This window comes from Sciurus vulgaris, assembly GCF_902686455.1.
Source record: "Sciurus vulgaris genome assembly, chromosome: 11".
NCBI classification, from domain to species: Eukaryota; Metazoa; Chordata; class Mammalia; order Rodentia; family Sciuridae; genus Sciurus; species Sciurus vulgaris.
Genome location: NC_136472.1, coordinates 23,869,093 through 23,889,039, shown reverse-complemented (window position 1 = coordinate 23,889,039; position 19,947 = coordinate 23,869,093). Strand labels below are relative to the sequence as shown.

The 19,947-nt window shown below is 35.8% G+C and overlaps 1 protein-coding gene and 1 pseudogene across 2 annotated transcripts in view; both read right to left on the bottom strand.

The window, feature by feature from the left end:
• The window catches only part of LOC306639796 (olfactory receptor 4A5-like), a gene marked incomplete at both ends in the record, with an annotated part of 343,811 nt that overhangs the window by 195,345 nt on the left and 128,519 nt on the right, over positions 1-19,947 (bottom strand). The gene's annotated exons all lie outside the window — the stretch shown is intronic.
• Positions 2,110-2,893, bottom strand: LOC306638480 (olfactory receptor 4C6-like; annotated as a pseudogene). The gene has a single exon. The product of its transcript is annotated as an olfactory receptor 4C6-like (transcript).

Genomic DNA, 19,947 nt, shown 5'->3' with positions numbered 1-19,947 from the left:
TACCACAGCCCCACCCCAACTCAGTGCACACTCTTCACTTCAGGGTCCTCTCTGCATAACATTTTCTCTTCCCAGGGATATGTCTGAGGATGGTTCTTCTCATCATTCAGATTTCAGTGTAGATATTTCCCTCAGAAAGCCCCTGGCCCACCTCCACAGAGCTCCCCAGTCACCTTCCCACTACTGCATTAAAATTAGCCTATCTTGTGATGGCTGTATGAGTTTTTATTTTCATTTTCATAAGTTGTCTGTCTGTTTCTTGCACTAACATTAAGGCTCTGAGACATAAGGAAGATGATTTTTCTTATGCACTGCTGTAACCAGCTACTAGCCAATTATGGGAAGTTTATACAAACTCAGCAATGACCTTTTTTTTTTTTTTTTTTTTTTTTTTTTTTCAGGATTCATTTTTTATTTAATTTTTAAAAATTTTTTTGCAGACTGCATTTTGATTCATTGTATACAAATGGGGTACATAATTTCATTTCTATGGTTGCACATGATGTAGATTCATACCATTCATGTAATCACATGTATACATAGAGTAATGATGTCTGTCTCATTCCACCATTTCTCATACCCCTGGATGGAATTGGAGAATATCAGGCTAAGTGAAATAAGACAACCCTCAAAAAACAAAGGCCATATGTTTTCCCTGATAAGTAGAGAATGATATATAATGTGGGTAGGGGTGTGGGGAGTAAGACAAGAATGGAACAACTCTCTTTAAATGAATAAATGAATCTCGAAGTTACAAATACAGATTTTTAGAGTTAGATGCTTATTGCCTGTACTTGGCTTAATTCAAAATAACAATATTTGACTTAAATGTTGCTTTATTTGAAACCATAACTCGTGCTGAAATTGTTGTCCTCACATATATCATGCATACTTGTTTTAATAAGGAAACAGTTTGCCAAATCATACTAAGACCTTAGGCTTCATCAAGAGAAGTGATGTGAAAACACCATCAGTGTCTTTTAGTCTTTTTCATAGCGGAATATTGGTTAAAATAAATATCCTTTCTTTTTGGATATAGGTATCTTGAAGGTATCAGAAAAATCATTTTCCTATATTCAATAAAATTAGTCCAGGTATGCATAACTAAAAAGAACCCATAAAATAAATAAGTCGATACAGTTGATCCAGTCCCAGAAAGAATGTATAACTTCAGACATAGAGACTTGATTTTAAAGCATTCTGAATCCACAACTAGTGGCAAGAAGTAGTTGAGAATCTTGGCATACTTTTGGCCTCCTTATTACACACCACACTAAAAAATAATAGTGTCTCCAATGGGACACTTGGCAGTATGCCAACTGGGGGTTCTAACCTCCTATAGTGCTGACATGTATTTGTATTCCCCACATTTTATGTTTATTTGCAAATATTCTGGACTTGGAATCATCCAATAAAGTTTATTAAACACATACTGGGTGACCACCAGTGTCCTAACCACTGGGGCTACAGCAGGAAGGAATAAAAGTAATCCCTACATTGACAAGAATTGTGATTTGGTGAGGGGAAAACAGAAACTGAACCTCAAGAATTATTTTAAAGTATAATTTTCGATTTTAGATGTTGAAGTAAAAACCTGGATATAGCAGTGGAGGACAGCTGAAGGGAAGGTTTGAGGAAAGTCATCAGGAAGTAACTCTTAGGAGTTTAATGGAAATAGAAAAAAAAAAAAAAAATTCAGGGACCCAGCCTAGCAAAGGCTTTAGGATAGCTCATCTCAAAAAGAAAAAAATTAATAATAAATTTAAAAACTGAAACTTGAGAAGACTAGGTTTGTTCAAAATAGAATTTAATTTAAAAGTGTGCCTAGTGGCATGTGGGGAAGATGAGGTAGTACAAAATGTACCCGTGTGAGGTCTTGGACAGGACCCTGTAGTATCTTGACATGTTTTTTAAAAACTGATTCTGCTGTCATGTGTAACTGAAAAGAACCAAAAAAATAAAAATAAAGTAAATAAAATAAAATAAAATAAAATGATGCATCTGGTTGCCTGTGCCCAGTGGATTTGAATTATGGGGAAGCTAAGACTCTATTGGCTTTGTAAGGCAAATTTGTTCCTTGGAATGTAATCTAGTGACCACCAGGGCCCCTCACTTCACCCATAGTTTCCTCATGGCACTCTTCACCTCTGCATTCCTCAAGGTGTAAATCAAGGGATTTAACATTGGTTCCACAATGGTAAAGGACACAGCCATCGCCTTGTCTATGGGGTAAGTGACCACAGGCCTCACATACAAGAAAATACATGGCACAAAGAACAACACCACCACCGAGAGGTGGGACCCACAGGTAGAGAGGGCTTTGTGCCTCCCTTCAGAGCTGTAAGACCTCAGGGAGCAGAGGATGACCACGTAGGAGGATGGTCACACACATCACCCCACTGTTGAGGATGACCAAGAGACCCAGGATGTGGGTGTCCATGCAGGCCAGCTCCAACAGTGGAAACAAGTCACACATAAAGTGATCGATGACATTGGGGCCACAGAAGGGTATTCTGTACATGAAGAGAAGCTGTATTGTTGCGTGCATGGATCCGCCCACCATCAGGCAGCACACTCGAGGACTCATGATGCTGCTGTAGTGCAGGGGCTTGTAGATGGCCACGCAGCGGTCACAGGCCATCACGGTGAGCAGGATGATCCCCACACCTCCAAAGAAATGCTCTGTGAAGAGCTGGGTCATGCAGCCCTCCAGGGAGATGGCAATGCTCTCAGAGAGGGAGTCCACGACCAACTTGGGGGCAATGACGGAAGAGTAGGTGACATCCATGAGGGACAAGGAAGCAAGGAAAAAGTACATGGGAGACTTGAGACTCTGACTTGCACTTATGGTCACCACGATGAGTAGGTTTCCCAGTACTGTGACCACATACATGATTAGAAACAAAACAGAGAGCATTCTCCTCAGCTCTGGATTCTTTGTAATGCCCAAAAGGATGAATTCAGTCACGTTGTTTGGATTCTCCAATGAATGTGGGCTAAGGACGGCATGTCACTCTGCACTGGAAAATCTGCAGAAGCATTATCCTTTTTAATTAGCAACCACTAGGTGCGCTGGACATTTTTGGTGTGTTTTCTTATATACACTCTCCCTACTTTATCTGAAGTGCTCTAAAAGCAGTACTGTTCTGGAATTGAAATAATTGAAACATGCATCACATCTAAAGAAACCAACACATCAATCATATAAAGAAACACTTAAAATTTGCATCAAAATATTGGCAATGGAGAACACTGCATGCTCATGGTTCATGATTTCACATCTTTAAAAAGTAATTGTCTTAAATTCAGTTATCATTAAGATTCCTACAGCAGAACAAACACAGCAGCCGAATGAAATCACTTAAATATAAATAAAATAAGATTATTTGAAATTATTTAAAATTTGTTAAGATTAAAATATCCATGTTTATTTCATCATCTTGACAAATGTATCTTTGAAAATATAAGAGGATAATATTAGGAGATAATGAGTGAGAGGTATTCAGGAAGTTTCTACACTCTGTAAGCAAGGTTTGTCCTGATCTGAATTTATTAAAAATAACAATTCAATAAAAAATTGTTCATTTTTGACTACCAAAATGCTAGCAGTTTCAACTCCATCATGAAATAGTCAAGTGTGACTATTTCATAAACAATCCTCCCTGCTCCTCGCTCCTCTATTGGACCATAGCAGTAGTACCGGTGGCCCACCTGCCCGACCTACAAGAATCAAGTGCACAGTCATTATGAACAGTTTTACTAAGAATAGATCAAAAGAAAATGGAAATATCAATGTTGGCATTGTTTTTAAGCAGTATTAACAAACACAAATAAGCTGGAAATTGGATTGGCATAAGAATGAAATATGTATCTTAAAAATCAGGCTGTTTATTAGTTATATCTACTAATATCACAATGAAACTGGTTAATTCATGTAATCATTTTCAAAACAATATGGGTAAATACTTTCAGAGTCATAGACTTGTAATAGTAACCCCGATCTTAAAAATTTATTCTAAGATTGAAATGACATGGAAAACCTTTAATCCTGAAGATAATGCATTATCATATGAAACAGTGAATATCTAAAATACTCAATAAGAGTAAGCTGATTTTGCAAATTATTGCACATTAATTTCACATGATGCTATGACTAAACAAAAAATTAATCATATAAGGATAGAAAAGGTAAAGCATTTTTTGGAATGTTATGTGTGTGGTAGTTACTGGGAATTGAACTCAGGGACACTTTACTACTGAGTTACCTCCTCTGTCCTATTTATTTATTTCTTCATTCATTTATTTTGAGACAAGGTCTTCCTAAGTTGCCCACACTATTCTAAAATTTGTGATCTTTCTGCCTCACTTTCCTGAGTCTCTGGTATTACAGGTGTATGCCTCTGTGCCTAGCACAGAAGAAAATTTCTAGTAATTTCCCCCATTGGAACAGATATTTTAAATATAATTTTATAATTTGTAAGGGAAATATATAAAAATTGTAGGGTTTAAATTTACAATGGAAATTGGTTATCATTTGAAGATCATCTAATATTGCACATAAATTTAAAAGCACAGCACCAGATTCTTCCTTTAAGCAGTTCAGAAAGGAAAGGAGAGGGAGGGGGTATGAAAAATCATGGAATGAGACAGAAATCATTTCCTCCATAGGTATGATTACAAGAATGGTATGACTGTATATCCTGTACAACCATAGAAACAAAATGATGTACCCCATTTGTGTACAACAAATCAAAATGCAGTCTGTAAAATTAATTAATTAATTAATTAATTAAACAGTTTAGAAAGTACATGAGGTTTGAAGAAAATTTGTTTGCAAAGTTGAAACTAACATGCTAATATTTAAAAGAATCATACCTTGAAATTTTAAACTATTATAAACTTTTTTTGTAAACTTTGTATGAATAGCTATACCATGGCCCATCACTCCCCATGCTTTATGTATGTATTTTGATATAAATTGTAAATTCACATTCTATTACATTCTGTTCATCTTTCTCCTTGAATATCTGATGACCTTTCTCTTCTCAAAAGCCATGCCCTTGGTTAGGCTGAGTCTTCCTGAGATTGCTCAGTACCCCATGGCAGCATGAACTGTGGGTGGTGGGCCATCTCCTAGGGCAGTGACCTTGACAAGTTTACCTGCCTGTGTTCCACTGCCCACTTTGCCCATTATTTCCTTCTCATTCATTTTAATCAAAACCCATTCTACCACCATCCTTCAAAAAATAGCAGAACTTCTGTTTCAAGTTGAAGCACATACAACATTCAAACCTAAAACAGGGATTAGGATTAACTTCATTACATAAGTAGTGCTTTGTAACTCTAATTCAAGCAGTAAAGTTCAGCTGTATTTATATGTATATATATGTGTATATTGTTCACATTTGCATTTGTATTCTAAATAAATGATTTCTAAATAAATATTTTCACAAATTGAAAGAATAATTTAAAATCTTAAAATCTTAATAATTTTAAATCTTTGTGATTACTCTACCTGCAAGCTTATTCAATCCGCCATATTTTTTTATTCAGGATTATTATTCACCTATAAATGGTTTATTTCTCATTTGTCTCTCACACCATATTCTTTTTCATAACTACCAGGGAAATAGGTTCCTTTCAGATTTCAGTATCTTTCCTTCCCTTTCAATGTAGCTCTGTTGATTTCACTCAATATCTCAATGTTTATACTCTTAATATTTCTGGATTTTGGAAAAAGAAATCCATTTCTCTGTTTCCACCTTTTCTTCCCAATGGATGTATGAGCCTGCTTTTTTCCTCTTGTCTTAGTATTTTAAGGGAAAGACCAAGAAACAACAGCTTAAATCAAAGAAGTTTAGAATTCCACCAACTGTGATCTTTCCTAAACAATTCTCAGGCAGGAACCTAATGCTACTTGTGATATCAAATGCACTTAAGGAAAGTTAAATAGACAGAGCTAAATCAGAGGACTCTAATCTGTGATTTTAGTACCTATTTCTTACTTTAGAGTCCTCCCATTTTCATTTGCCAGTTTGTGGTTGTAGAAATAATAAATACCACATCTACATCAATAACTGTGAAAGGTATGGTTGAGAGCTCTTGAATTTATCACACCCACATATCAGCATTCTTCGTAAGGCCTCTGAAAATTCCATATTTTAGTCTGAAATATAAGGACAGAGAAAACATTAGAAAATAAAGAATCAATGAAAGTGTGTTTAGAAAGATCAAATAGCATGCTCTTGGAAATCTAGAACAAAAAATGTGCATTTGTAACATTTCTAAGTCACTTGGATTTAACTTGAAGATGAAAATCTAAATAAACCTCTAATTTCATTACTTTTGAAGAAATAGATTCTTCTAACTACACCACCCCATCTGGACTTTTAAAGATTTGATTCTTTTAAAATAGCTGCTGTTGTGAGACTTTTTGTTTATTGGGCATCTTTTAGGGATCAAGTGCTGTTCTGTGGGCCTCTATGTATTGTTTCATACGCATGCACATTTTTTAAACTTGGAAATTCAGTTCCCATTAAAGATGAGGAGTCTGAGAGCCAGAAAGATTAGTAAGTTACCTCAAGTGCACACAGTCTTGATAGGCTCATCCACTGCATTAAATATGGTACCTGGCCACAATACCCACACTTTTTAGCCCTGAATCACAGTTCGAAATTCCCATTGAAAATGCAAATCTGTGAAGTAAGAATCTCACCATATATCATTTTCTTGAGAATGCTGGTGATGATAACTTCCTATCCTGAATGAAGAGAAATTCAATTCAATGGTGCCAAAAATATGAAGGCTATTTCCAACTCTTCATTCTGCCTCTAAGTGGGTCAGGAAGAGTATCCCTAGCAGTCAAAAGGGACAGTGTTTTCACTATTCTTTGAGTGCTGCCTTCAACATCTCAGGAAAAAATGAAGAAGCAAAGCTTCCTCCTTGATTTCCAGTAGAATATGAAGAATTTTTCCTGAAAGATCACAAATCCATACAGCTACCTCACAAAAGCCCATGGGACTTGGAATTTTTCCGTCAGCATGACTTTCCATGACAAAATTTTGTGTTGTTTTACACTTCTTCAAGTGTGTGTAACTTTTCTATGTCCCCAAAGAGTATTTTTTTCTTTCTTTCTTCTTAAACAGCTGTATTTCTATTTGAAGGTTTTTTTCTTTCCTGTTCTGTTCTGGAATAGAACACTGAATACACTGGGATGGAACAGTGTACCTTTGTGTAATGCCTGTGTACCTATTAAATCTAAGATCTGAAATTTAAAAAGACCTGAGATCTGAAAGAGGGCAGTGTTTATTCATAGGATGATGGTTATTGCATTAGAATTGGGGTTGTAAAGAGTGCCTATTAAAGAAGAACACATGCATATGCAGAGATTTAAGGGTCAATCAAAAAGTACTCTCAGAAGTTGATTTGAGATTCCATGATTTTAAAACTAAAATCACAAAGACTACAGATTATATTTTCACTTTTTCTTTTTTCTTCTTGTGTTTCACTTCTGTTCGTGTGTTATAGCTGTACATAACAATTGAGTTCATGCTGACATAATCATGAACAGTGAAATTTAATTTGCTCCATCTCAATCCCCAGTGTCCCCCTTTCCCTTCCCTTCTCCCTTCCCATATTCTGCTTCTTCTACTCTTTTGGTCTACCTTTCACTGATCTATGTAATTTTAATTTGGGAGATAGATATACATAAAGGTGGAAATCACTATGGTATGTTTATATATGCAGTAGTATAATTTATTCAAATACATTCTCCATATCCTCCCCTTTCCCTTCATGCTTTTCTCCCCCTCAATCTCCTTTTGATCTTCGTTTTCTTTATGGTATCCATCCCCCTCCCCAACTTTTTCCCATAAGTTGCTCTCGCTTCCAAACATGAGAGAAAACAACTGAAACCTGATTTTCAGAGTCAAGCTTATTTCCCTTAGCATGATATTCTCCATTTCCATCCATTTCGCAACAAATGCCATACTTTCATTCTTCTCCTTGGTTGAGTAAAGTTCATTGTGTATATGGCCCATTTTATTATCCATTTGTCTGTTGATGGTTACCTCAGCTGTGCCATAATTTGGCTACTGTGAATCGTGCTGCTTAAACATTGATGTAGCTGCATCATTATAGTATGCTAATTTCAGTTCTTTTGAACAAATACTAAGGAATGGAATAGGTGGGTCATATGGTGGTTCCATTCTGAGTTTCTTGAGGAATCTCCATACTGCTTTCCAGAGCATTTGTATTGAATTACAGTCCCAACAACAATGTATGAATGACTGTACTATTTTTCATCACCATTTATTATTATTTATATTCTTGATAATTGCCATCCTGAATGGCTGGACATGAAATCTCTGTAATTTTGATTTGCATCTCACTGAATTCTAGAGATACTGAACATTTTTTCATATAGTATTTGGCCATTTGTATTTATTCTTTTGAGAAATATCTCTTTAGTTCTTCTGCCCATTTGTTGATTGAGTTTGTGTGTGTGTGTGTGTGTTGTATGTTAAGCAATTTTAAAAATTTTTATATATTCTGAATATTAATCTCTTGTCACAGGAGTGGCTGGCAAAGATTTTCTCCCATTTTATATGTTAAGTCTTCATGCTATTTATCAAACCTTTTGCTGTGTGGAAGGTTTTTAATTTGATGCCACTTCTCTCATTGATTCTTGGTTTTATTTCTTCTCTTTGTGGGTCTTGTTAAAGAAGTTGCTTCCTGAGCCAATATGTTAGAGCATAGAGTCTATGTTTTCTTCTAGCAGATGCAAAGTTTCTAGTCTAGGTCTTTAATCCACTTAGATTTGACTTTTGTACAGGGCGAGAGTTAGGGATCTAGTTTCATTCTTCTAATTATGAATATTCAGTTCTCCCATGTCCATTGGTTTAAAAGGCTATGCAACATATATTTTTGGCACCTACTTCATGTATGAATTGACTGTGTTTATGTGGGTCTGCCTGTGTGCCTTCTGTTTCATTCCCTGCTCTTCACCACATTTGTTTTGATGCAATACCATGCTGGTTCTTTTTTATTTTTTGCTATACTTCTATAGCATAATTTGAGATCAGGTACTGTGATGCCTCCAGCATTACTTTTTTTGTGTTTTGTTTTGTTTTGTTGTTTTGGTACAGGAAATTGAACCCAAGGTACTTAACCACTCAACTGCATTTTATTATTTATTTCTATTGTTTATTCCTCACTAAATTGCTTAGAACCTTGCTAACTTTCTGTGGTTAACTTTGAATTTGTGATCCTCCTTCTCAACCTCCCAAGCTGCTTGGATTAGAGGTGTAAGTCAACATACCCAACTTTAGCATTACTCTGTTTGGTCAAGATTGCTATGGGTATTCTGGGTCTTTGTTCTTCCAAATGAATTTTAGTACTTTTTTTCTGGTTCTATGAAATTTTTTGAAAAAAAGTATTTGAAAAGATGTTAAGGTCTGTTTAATGTTAGAGAACACAGCACTGAGAATGAAGCTTGGGGAAAAATGTGGACTTAGTTCCTCAAACCCCTTCAGGAGGATCCATAACAAATAATTTTGTGATTTTTTTTTACAGTCTGCAAACATTGTACTCTACACATTTTATGTATTTGCACCCCAAACCAAAATTCAGAATTGGTGTGATTCATAGGAAAAGTTAAAGCCCAGAAGCACAACACTTACAATGTGTATAGAATTAAAAGTGTAATTTTTTTTTTTTTTTTAGTTGAGATTTTACCTGTGTGTCTTGATACAGAATAATTACCTAACATGTGTCTCACACCTGTTCTGGATGATATTTTGAAAATATCACTCGGCAACAGAACTTCAACACATTATGGAACCCTGGTTCTAGCTCCAACTGCCAAGCATCTTCTACTTTTGTTCTATGCCCTGCGTGCTTAATGCTTCCTTTTCTGTTTCTGTGAGTGAAACCAAGCTGGGTAATAGTGAAAATAAATTGGAAATGGACTAGGGAAGCTAATGTAAGAAATGTTTGCTCAGTTGTGAAAAAATAAAGTAGTTTTAAAAAATATTTCATCTCAGAAAAGACAAATTTCAAGACCAAGGGAGCCACAGTCAAAGATCTATAACAAACTCAGGATAAGAGAAGAAACATTGCTCTTCCAGAATTTACCCAACATTCCAGTGATTACAAAATACTTTATCATCATTTTGTTAATCACAAAATTACTAATAATTTTCCAGAGAAAGAGAGACAGATAGCTCAACATCTGAAGAATCTGTCTGTTCTTTGGGATTCTTTATTACTCAGTCTATAGAAAATGTTTTACAACCAGAGTTTGACTCAGTATCCAACTCTCTAGTACTTATTGTTGTTCTCATATTGTTTTGCTAAAAAGCCTGTTACTCAAACCCAGGCATATACCCATATAATCTAATATTATCTTATCAATTTCTCAGAAAAAACATTTTGTTATTATGAAGGAAATGGGGAGAGTCATTTATTTATCAAAACATTATCATCTGTAAAATCAGGGTTAACCCTAGGATGTGCAGAACCAGTCAAATCAATTTTTTTTGCAGGAACCCTAGTTTACATTTAGTTCAACATAAAAATAAACCATTAGGCTAAAGATTGTAATACAAAATTTCTGAGTCAGTGTCTCACGTAGTGATTTATTAATGGAGACTTAGAATTTTAAACTTCATGGAGGCACTGATGTACTTGTTCATTGTCCCATCATAGCACAGAAAGATACTTCCTGCTCTTCAGGCATACTTTTCTCATCCATCCATTGATTGACACATAGTCCGATTGCATACGTTGGACATTGTGAATTGTGCTACAATAAACATGGATATGCATGTATCGCTAAAATAAGCTCATTTAATTCTTTTGTATAAATACTAAGGAGCGGTATAATCAAATCTTAAGAAATATCTATCTTTGACTTTTTGAGGGACCTCCATACTGATTTCCATAGTGGCTGCACTAATTTACATTCCCACCAGGTGTGTATTAGAGTTCTTTTCCCCCACTGCATCCTTGTTAGGATGTTATTTGTATTCTTCATGCTTGCCATTCTAACTGGAGTGAAATGAAATCTCAAGTGCACTTCCCTATTTACTAAACCTGTTCAACATTTTTTCATATGGATATTTCTGTCAAAAGTATCTATTTGGTTTATTTTCCCATGTAGTGTTTGGATTATTTGTTTTGTTTTGTTTTTAATGTTGAGTTTTATGAGTTCTTTAAATATTCTTGAAGAGTCTTCTGTCAGAAGAGAATCTAGCAAAGATTTTCTCTCATTCTCTCAGTTACCCATTTTCCCTTGCTGGGCAGAGGTTTTCAAATTTGATGACATCGAATTTATTAATTCTTTCTCTTAGTTCTTGAGCTTTAGAGTTCATATTCAAGATGTCTTTGTTTGAGCCTATATGTTGAAGAATTTCCCTTACTTTTTCTTCTAACTTTTGCAAAGTTTCTGGTCTTTTCTTAGATCTTTCATCCCTTTTGAGTTTTAATTTGTACAGGATGAGAGGTAGGGATCTGCTTTCATTCTTCAACACATGGTCATCTAGTTTTCCCAGGATAACTTATTAAAAAGCCTGTCTTCTCCAGGGTATGTTTCCTGACATTTTTGGTATTTTTATGGAAATTGCATTGAATCTGTTGACCTCTTTTAGAAATATGGCCATTTTATTATTAATTCTATCTATCCAAGTATATGGGGAGGCTTTCCTCCTCTAGTGTCTTCTTCCCTCAGAGTTCTACGATTTTTATTACAGACGTCTTTCACCTCATTTCCTTGGTTAGGTTTATATCTAGGTGTTTTTTTTGTTTTTGTTGTCAGTGCTGTTGTTTCTGTGTTTGTTAGCTATTTTGCATGATTTCCTTATCAGTGGATTCCTTATTACAGTATTTAAAATCTCATTTTTTATTCTGATTTTATATTCTATTACTTTGTTGAATGTGTCTGTCTGCTCTAGAAGTTATAGACAGGATCATATCAACTGCAAGTAGGAATAATTTGACTTCATTTTTCTATCTGTAACTCTTATTTCTGTAGCATAATTGTTCTGACTAAAATTTTAAGCACTTATAATTGAATAGAGTGGTGAAAGTAGGTGTTCTTGTCTTCTCCCTGATTTTAATGGATATACTTTCAGTTTTTCCCCATTCAGTGTGATGTTTGCTTTGAGTTGTCATCTATATTCTTTACGAAGTTAAGTTGTTTTTATCCCTAGTTTTTTTCAAAGTTTTTATCATAAATGGTTTGTTGAATTTTGTCATAGGATATTTTACATCTATTGATATTATCCTGTGATTTTTCCCTTGGTTCTACTTATGTAGCATATTACATTTATTAACTGTGTTATGCTCAATGATCTTTGTACCTTGGCATGAAACTAACTTTTCTTGTTGAGTAATATTTTTAAGGCATAGTTGAATTTGATTTGCTAATATTTTCTACAGCATTTTTTTATGTTCATCAATACAGTTGGCCTGCAGTTATCTTAACTGAACTATTGTTATCTGGTTCTGGTATCAAGGTGATACAGGTCTCATAGAATGAGTTTATAAGCATTTTCTCCTGTTCAATTCCAGGGAATAATGTAAAGAGTAATGGGATTAGTTATTCTTTAAAGATCCAGCAAAATTAAACTGTTATTTGATCAGGTCCTAGGCTTTTGGCAGGTGGGGATAGTGAGGAGGCCTTTTATTACATATTTTTCTCATAACTTGTGTTATGGTTTGGATGTGAGGTACCCACCAAAAGCTCATGTATGAGCCAATGTTAGGAGCTTTAGAGAACTGATTGGATCACGAAAGTCTTAATCCAATCAGTGAATTTATATCAAAATGAGATTAACTGAGTGGTAACTTAAGGTGGCAGGAGGAGGTGGGTCTCTGGGGATGTGCTCTTGGGATATATAGATTTTTCTATCTGCAAAGTGGAGTCTCCCTCTCTGGTTTCTAGTTATCATGTGAGCTGCTTTCTTTTACCACACTCTTCCTACATGATGTCCTGCCTCACTCTGAGCCCCTAGGAATAGAGCCTGTTGTCAATGGACCAAGACCTCTGAAAGAATGATCTCCCAAATAAACTTTTCCTTCTTTTAAATTGTTCTTTGTCGCATCCATGAAAAATCTGAATAAAACAACTTGTTGTTTAGTCTGCTTAGGCTTTCTATTTCCCTTTGGTTCTGTTTTGATAGGTCGAGTGTGTCTCAGAATTTACTCATTTCTTCTATATTTTACAATTGATTCGAATATACATTTTCAAAGTACTCCCCAATGTTTCTCTGGGTTCCAGTGGTGTCTAATTTTCCCAGTTATTTTTTAATTTATTTTGATTCATTGTACACAAATGGGGTAAGTGAGATATTCCCAGTTTTATCTCCAATTTTATTGATTTGGACCTTATTTTTTGTTTTGGGTCTTTTCAGTTTGACCTGTTTATTAATCTTTATTTCTTCAAAGAACTAACTTTTGTCTCATTGATTCTTTTTATTGTTATTATTATTTTATTTTGTATGTCATTAGTGACAGATCCAATTTTTCTAGGACCTTAAGATTTCTTATTTGAGCTCTCTTGTATGCTTGCTCTCTGTCTCTCTCTGTCTCTTTCTCTAATGTAGGCACTCACAGCTCCAAACTTCCTTCATAGCATTGCTTTTGCTATTAGCCAGAAACCCAGATATTGTGTTTCCATCTTTGTTAATTCACGGTATTTTTAAATTATCCTCTAAGTTTCTTCAATGGCCCATTCATCATTCTAAAGTATATTGTTTATTACCATGTGTTTATATAGTTCCTGTAGTCATTATTTTTTTTTCTAATTTCATTCCATTATTATATGAAATGCAAGAGATCATTTAAATATATTTTTGGATATTCTGTGGTTCATTTTATCATGTAATATAAGATAAATTGTGGAGAAAGTTTCATGAGTATTTGAAAAGAAAGTATATGCAGTTGTTAGTGGGTAAAATACTCTGTAGATATCTGAACAATCTAATTTATCTATAGTAAGGCTTAAATATGAAAGGGCTTTGCTGATTTTAATGGCCTATTAGTGAAAGAGATGCATTGGTATTTCCCACTATTATTGTAATGGAGGTCTGTCAGTCTCTATATCTAGTAATGTCTATTTAATGAAATTGTGTTTTCCAATTTTCAGAGTGGAATTATAATTATTGCATCTTTTTGAATTATTCACTTAACTAATATATAATGACCTATTTTGTCTCTTCTGGTTACTTCTGACTTCAAGTCTGCTTTTCTTGATATTAGAAAAGATTCTCCTGCTTGCTTTTAGATTCCACTTGCATGGAATATCATTTTCCATCCTTTCACTTTGTGTCTGCGAATGTTTTTTCCTGCAAAATGTGCTTATTGAAGACAATATATAATTCTCTTTTCTCAATGTAATCAGCCAGTTTGTATTATATATATATATATATATATATATATATATAATTGTAAACAAAATGGATACATTTTGATTCTCTGTACATGGGGTAAAGGCATACCATTCGTGTAATCATAAATTTACACAGGGCAATGTAGTTTTATTCATTCTGCCATTTTTCCCCCTTCTCCCCCTCCCCACCCACCCCTCTTTTCCCTCTATACAGTCCTTCCTTCTTCCATTCTTGCCCCCATCCCTAACCCTAACTCTAACGCTAACCCCTCCCACCCCCCATTATATGTCATCATCCGCTTATCAGCAAGATCATTCGTCCTTTGGTTTTTTGAGATTGGCTTATCTCGCTTAGCATGATATTCTCCAATTTCATCCATTTGCCTGCAAATGCCATAATTTTATCATTCTTTATGGTGGACTAATATTCCATTGTATATATATGCCACAGTTTCTTTATCCATTCATCAATTGAAGGACATCTAGGTTGGTTCCACAATCTGGCTATGGTGAATTGAGCAGCAATGAACACTGATGTGGCTGTATCTCTGTAGTATGCTGATTCAGTTTGTATTTTTTAATTGGTTAGTTAAGACCATTTCCTTTCAGTGTTAATATGTGTTACTATCATTTTATTTCTAAAGTTTGAATTATTCCTAGTTCTCCTTTACTTAATTTTATAACATGAGTTTATTCTTTCCCATGATCTGTTGGTGATTTTTATCTTCCTCTTCTGTGTAGAGTTCCTTATGTATCTTCTAAAATTCTGGTTTAGTGGTCAGGAATCCCTGCATCTTATGTCTATCTTTACTGTCCATTAAATTCAGAAGGATGGCTTTGCTGGGTATATTAATCTACCTCAGCTGTACTTTTCTTTGAGAATTTGAAGTATGTCATTCCATACCCTCCTTTCTGAGAAAGCTCCTGTTTCATTGATAGGTTTGCCTCTATAAGAGATTTTGAATTTTTCTCTTTCAGCTTTTAAAATTCTTTCTTCCTTCTGAAGTATTGCCATTTTAACTACTAAATGTCATGGAGAAATTTTTTTCTTGTCATCCATCTTTTGTAGTTATAAATGCCTCCAGTAATGCTATGTCCATCTTCTTCACGAGAATAGGGGAATTTTCTGTTATCATTTTACTGAATAACTGCTCTGTGCCATTAGTCTGTATCTTCTCTTTCCTCAAGGGATGGATTCTTACGTTTGACCATCCTATGTTATCCCATAATTCTTGTCTATTATGTTCATAGCTTCTTATTTATTTTTCTGAATACTGAGTGTTTTAATTATTGCATCTATCTTTCAGCCCTGCTAGTCTTTCTTATGCTAGATCTAATGTGATGGTGACACTCTGTACTGAATTTTTTGTTTAATTGAATTTTTCATTTTTAAAATATTTCTCTGATTCTTTTTCAGAATGTCTTTATTGAAATGCTATTTCATATCCTGTGTTTCCTACTTTACTTCATTTCTTAAATCTTTTAATTCATTGATTGTTTTACCAGTCAACTCCTTGAATCCTTCATCTGACATTCCCCACTTCATTATCTCTGAATTTAGTTTGGGGGGAGTTTTGAGCTTTTGGATGCCTCTCATTGCCTTTTTTCACTTGTTATCTTGTTGTATGTTGAAATTTGTTCTGCTGGGATGGATATGCCTCTAGTACCTTTATGTGAGGTGTGTGTGTGTGTGTGTGTGTGTGTGTGTGTGTGTGTGAGAGAGAGAGAGAGAGAGAGAGAGAGAGAGAGAGAGAGAGAGATGCTTTTTCCTTATGATATTCCCTGGAGCCTGGGGTTGATGTTAGCATGAAAGCACCCATTCAAAGTGCTCAAAGTGCTGTGTTTAATTCCCAGCTTCACTTTGAGAGGATAGGATAGCCAACAGGAACAACTGAAGTTCAAAAGCAAACCACTTGTCAACATACAACAAAAATGTATTGAAAGTGTTTTCACTGCTTTGTTAACCAAGGGAGAAGAAAGAAGGAGTGATTATATTGAAATATCTTCTAATAGAAGATAATAGAAAATATAAAACTAATGTGAAATTAGTATGGAAAAAAGGGAAATGGAAGGAGAAAATAATGAAAAAAAATAAAGTATTGGGGAGGGATTTGGAATATAAGAGAAAAACAAATGAAGAATATGGTAAAGACTAAAAATAAGAGAGAAGATAAATTGAATTTAATAAAATTTTAAATACTTAAATTTATGTAAAAGTATGGAAAGAACAGGCAAAATCAAAAACACATTTAAAAAATACTAAAAGTTCCCCTTGCCAAGGTTTTAAACATATATACTTTCAGGTGCTTCCAGACCTGAAATCAGATAGGTGTCAGAGACATGACCAATGTCCAAACCTTGGTTATATACCCTTTGAAAGGCTTTTGGTTAGAGTGGGGCAGGGGAAGACAGCATCTCAACACTGTGTTCATCATTGAAGTGGTTCTTCTATATTTGTTTTTTCCAGGATCAGGATCTTGCTTCAATAAACTGTGAAGTTCAGCAAGTTCAGCCCTGTATCCTGTATGTCTAGTCTTCACCTCAACTTCCTCTCATCTGACCATAGGCAATTTGAGTTGTTTTACTATGGTCCTGTGAGCCAGCAGACCATCTGGGGACTGTGCCCTTCAAGCCTGATAGCTGGATCCCTCTCTGGTGCAGGCAGCAGTTTTGTCTGCTCTTGCATGTCCTTGGTGTATAGTGGGAAGCACCAAGAACTGGGTTGATCACAAATATTTCACCCCATCCTCCACTGGTGCAGATCTAGATGGTTTCAAAGACTCCATAGTTGCCCTGGGAACGTGTGGGCCCCCACTTATTGCAGAGGAGCTGGCGAAACAATGTCCCTTGTCTAGTGGAACCCTCTCTGATGTGGATGTTGATGGTGCTTTGTGTGCACTCAAAATCCAGTGGGTGAGTGTCCTTAGTGGATAGTGGATCTGACCTATCTCTCTCTATTACCCCTGCTGGGCATTGTGTTTTGCAAGTTTTAGATTTGCAGTGACCTCACTGGTACAGTCAGCAATTTTTTGCACACAAGGATTTCCTGTTGAGCAGGGAGAATTACTGTGAACTTGGGATTAATCAAAAATCAACACCCCTGTTTCTGTCCCAGAGGAGCATACAGTTAGCTCTGAAAATTCAGTGACTGGTCTGGGAACTCATGGGTCCCCTTCTATTGCAGAGGGTTGTTATCAAGACATCCCATAAGCAACAGACTGTGCCTAGTCAGACATGGGAATGGCTCTCTGTGTGCACTTGGGAGTCTTCAATGTGTTAGGAGAAGCATTGTGCTCCTGGGCCTTGATCCATTGCCTCTGTTGGGCAGCAGATTTTGCTAGTTTTGGGCTTGCAGTGATTTCAGTGTATAAATTACTCATAAGTCTTGCTAACAAGCCATTTTTACATGATGCTATTGCTATTATCTTCAGGGGAGATAAAATGCAGGGGATTATATTCTTCCTAAGGTGCAGACTTAGGGATCCCCAACAGGATTGCTCCCTGCAACAATTGTTCACTTATAAATTAGGAAAAATGGAGTATTTCTCACACAGCATTATGTAGTTCTGGTTTCAGCTGAATCCAAACTGACTTTACTTTCTACCACTGTTTGTCATAATTTTGTCAGATGTGTCTTTATTTTTCTTTCTGTAACCCCTTCCCTTTAAATTGCTCAGGCACTGGCTAGGGTACCAGTTTAGACTTGATTAAAAAATTCTCACTCTTTGTTCCAGGAACCAGAGGCTCTGAGTCTCCTCAAAACTCTGATTGCCCAATATGAACTTCAATACATTCTGTCCATCTCCCACGTTCACTAAGTAGCTATTCTCCAGCTGTTTTGATACTGAACTGCAGAGGAGCTGGGGCATGCAAACTATTCTATGCTGCCATCTTCCAAGTCTCCTAAAAGATATTTTCTTAATGATGATTATAATGTAAATCTAATGATAACTTAATGCAAGAAAATGTGAATTCCTTTCTAGTGATTCCTTTCTAGGTCATGCCAAATTTAAAGGGCTTGTAATAAAAAAGTATAAAACTACACATTTTCTGTCTTTGTCTTCCTTTGAACTTGTAAGGTCATGATCAAATTCATAGAATGCATTTTTTTTAACTGTATTCACATACCTGACCTCTGTGCTCTGTCACCAGCTGGTAAAATAGAGAAAAGATGAAGAGACTGCTTTAAAAAAAAAAAAGTGGTCCAATTTATGAAAGTTATATCCCTCATCACCATGACTGAAGATCATGGGAACACATAATGCCATCGCATCCAATAGAAAACAGAGTTCATCAATTTAGGATGAGGAGAGGGTTGCAAGTCAGCATCACAGAATAAATGATCCTGAAAGAACACGAAGGTGATATACAGAGTCATCCCTACAGAAGTTTCTGATACTTGCCATAGGGACAGTGGAAGGGCTGGAGTGACTTCCTTCAGTGTCCATAGTAGGGACAAACAGGATAAATAATGTCTGGAGTAATCCTACTACCTTCTGCAGTACAGAGGTTGGCAATTAAGTCTGAGTAGAAGCAGGAAAAAACTCATGAAGTCACATACACACATGATCAATGCTAAGAGAATAAGGAACATTTGCAGTCCAGAACTTTGTACTTCTCCTATGTGTCCCAAATCTGTATATTAATACCACTCTAACAACCAATGTAGTGCAATCATATCAAGAAATAATGAATTATCCTTGAGTAATAGTTCTGGTCATATGACCTAGGATGACTTCCTAGGTACAACAGCAAGAGCTTCTGATGACACCTGGTAGACACCATGGATAGGATATAATGTTGGAGAACACCCTGTACGATTTGGATCTAGACTGTCCCAAAAGCTCATGTATTGGACACTTGGTTCCTAATACAGCAATGTCTGAAGCTGGGGCTTTTGAGAAGTGATTGGATTATGAAGGATCTAACATCATCAGTGGATGAATCCTTTAATGAATTAACAATTTGAATGGAGTACTGGGAGTAAGTGGCAAATGTAGACATGTGGGACATGGTTGGAGAAAGGAGATCAATAGGGACATGGCCTTGGTAAATATATCTTGTCTGTAGCCCCTTCCTTCCTTTCTCTCTGCACTTCATTCCTTCTATAAGTTGAGCAGAGTTCCTCTACCATGCCCTTCCACCATGAGGTCCTGCATTGCCTGAGGCCCAGAGCAATGGAGCTGGTTCACCGTGGGACAAAATCTCTGAAACCATGAGCCAAAATAAACTTTCCCTTCTGTGTTATTGTCAGTTATTTTGTTCAGAGTGACTGAAAGTTGACTAACACACACCCAAAAAGAGAAAATCTAGGATGCAGTCCAGGCCCTAGATTGTTGACTGACATACTTCATGAGAAACCACTGCCCAATTCTAGATGCTTAACAAGAACTTTGAAAATTTCAACAAAATTAATCCAAAATATGGAGTCAAGCCCATTGGATTAGGTCTAAGGGGAAAACTGTCTAAAGTATTGTCCCTTTCAATCAGTTAACATTTAGTGAGTTAGCAATGCAGAAGGTAGGGGGGATATATTGCAGACAGACAAGAGAATGATC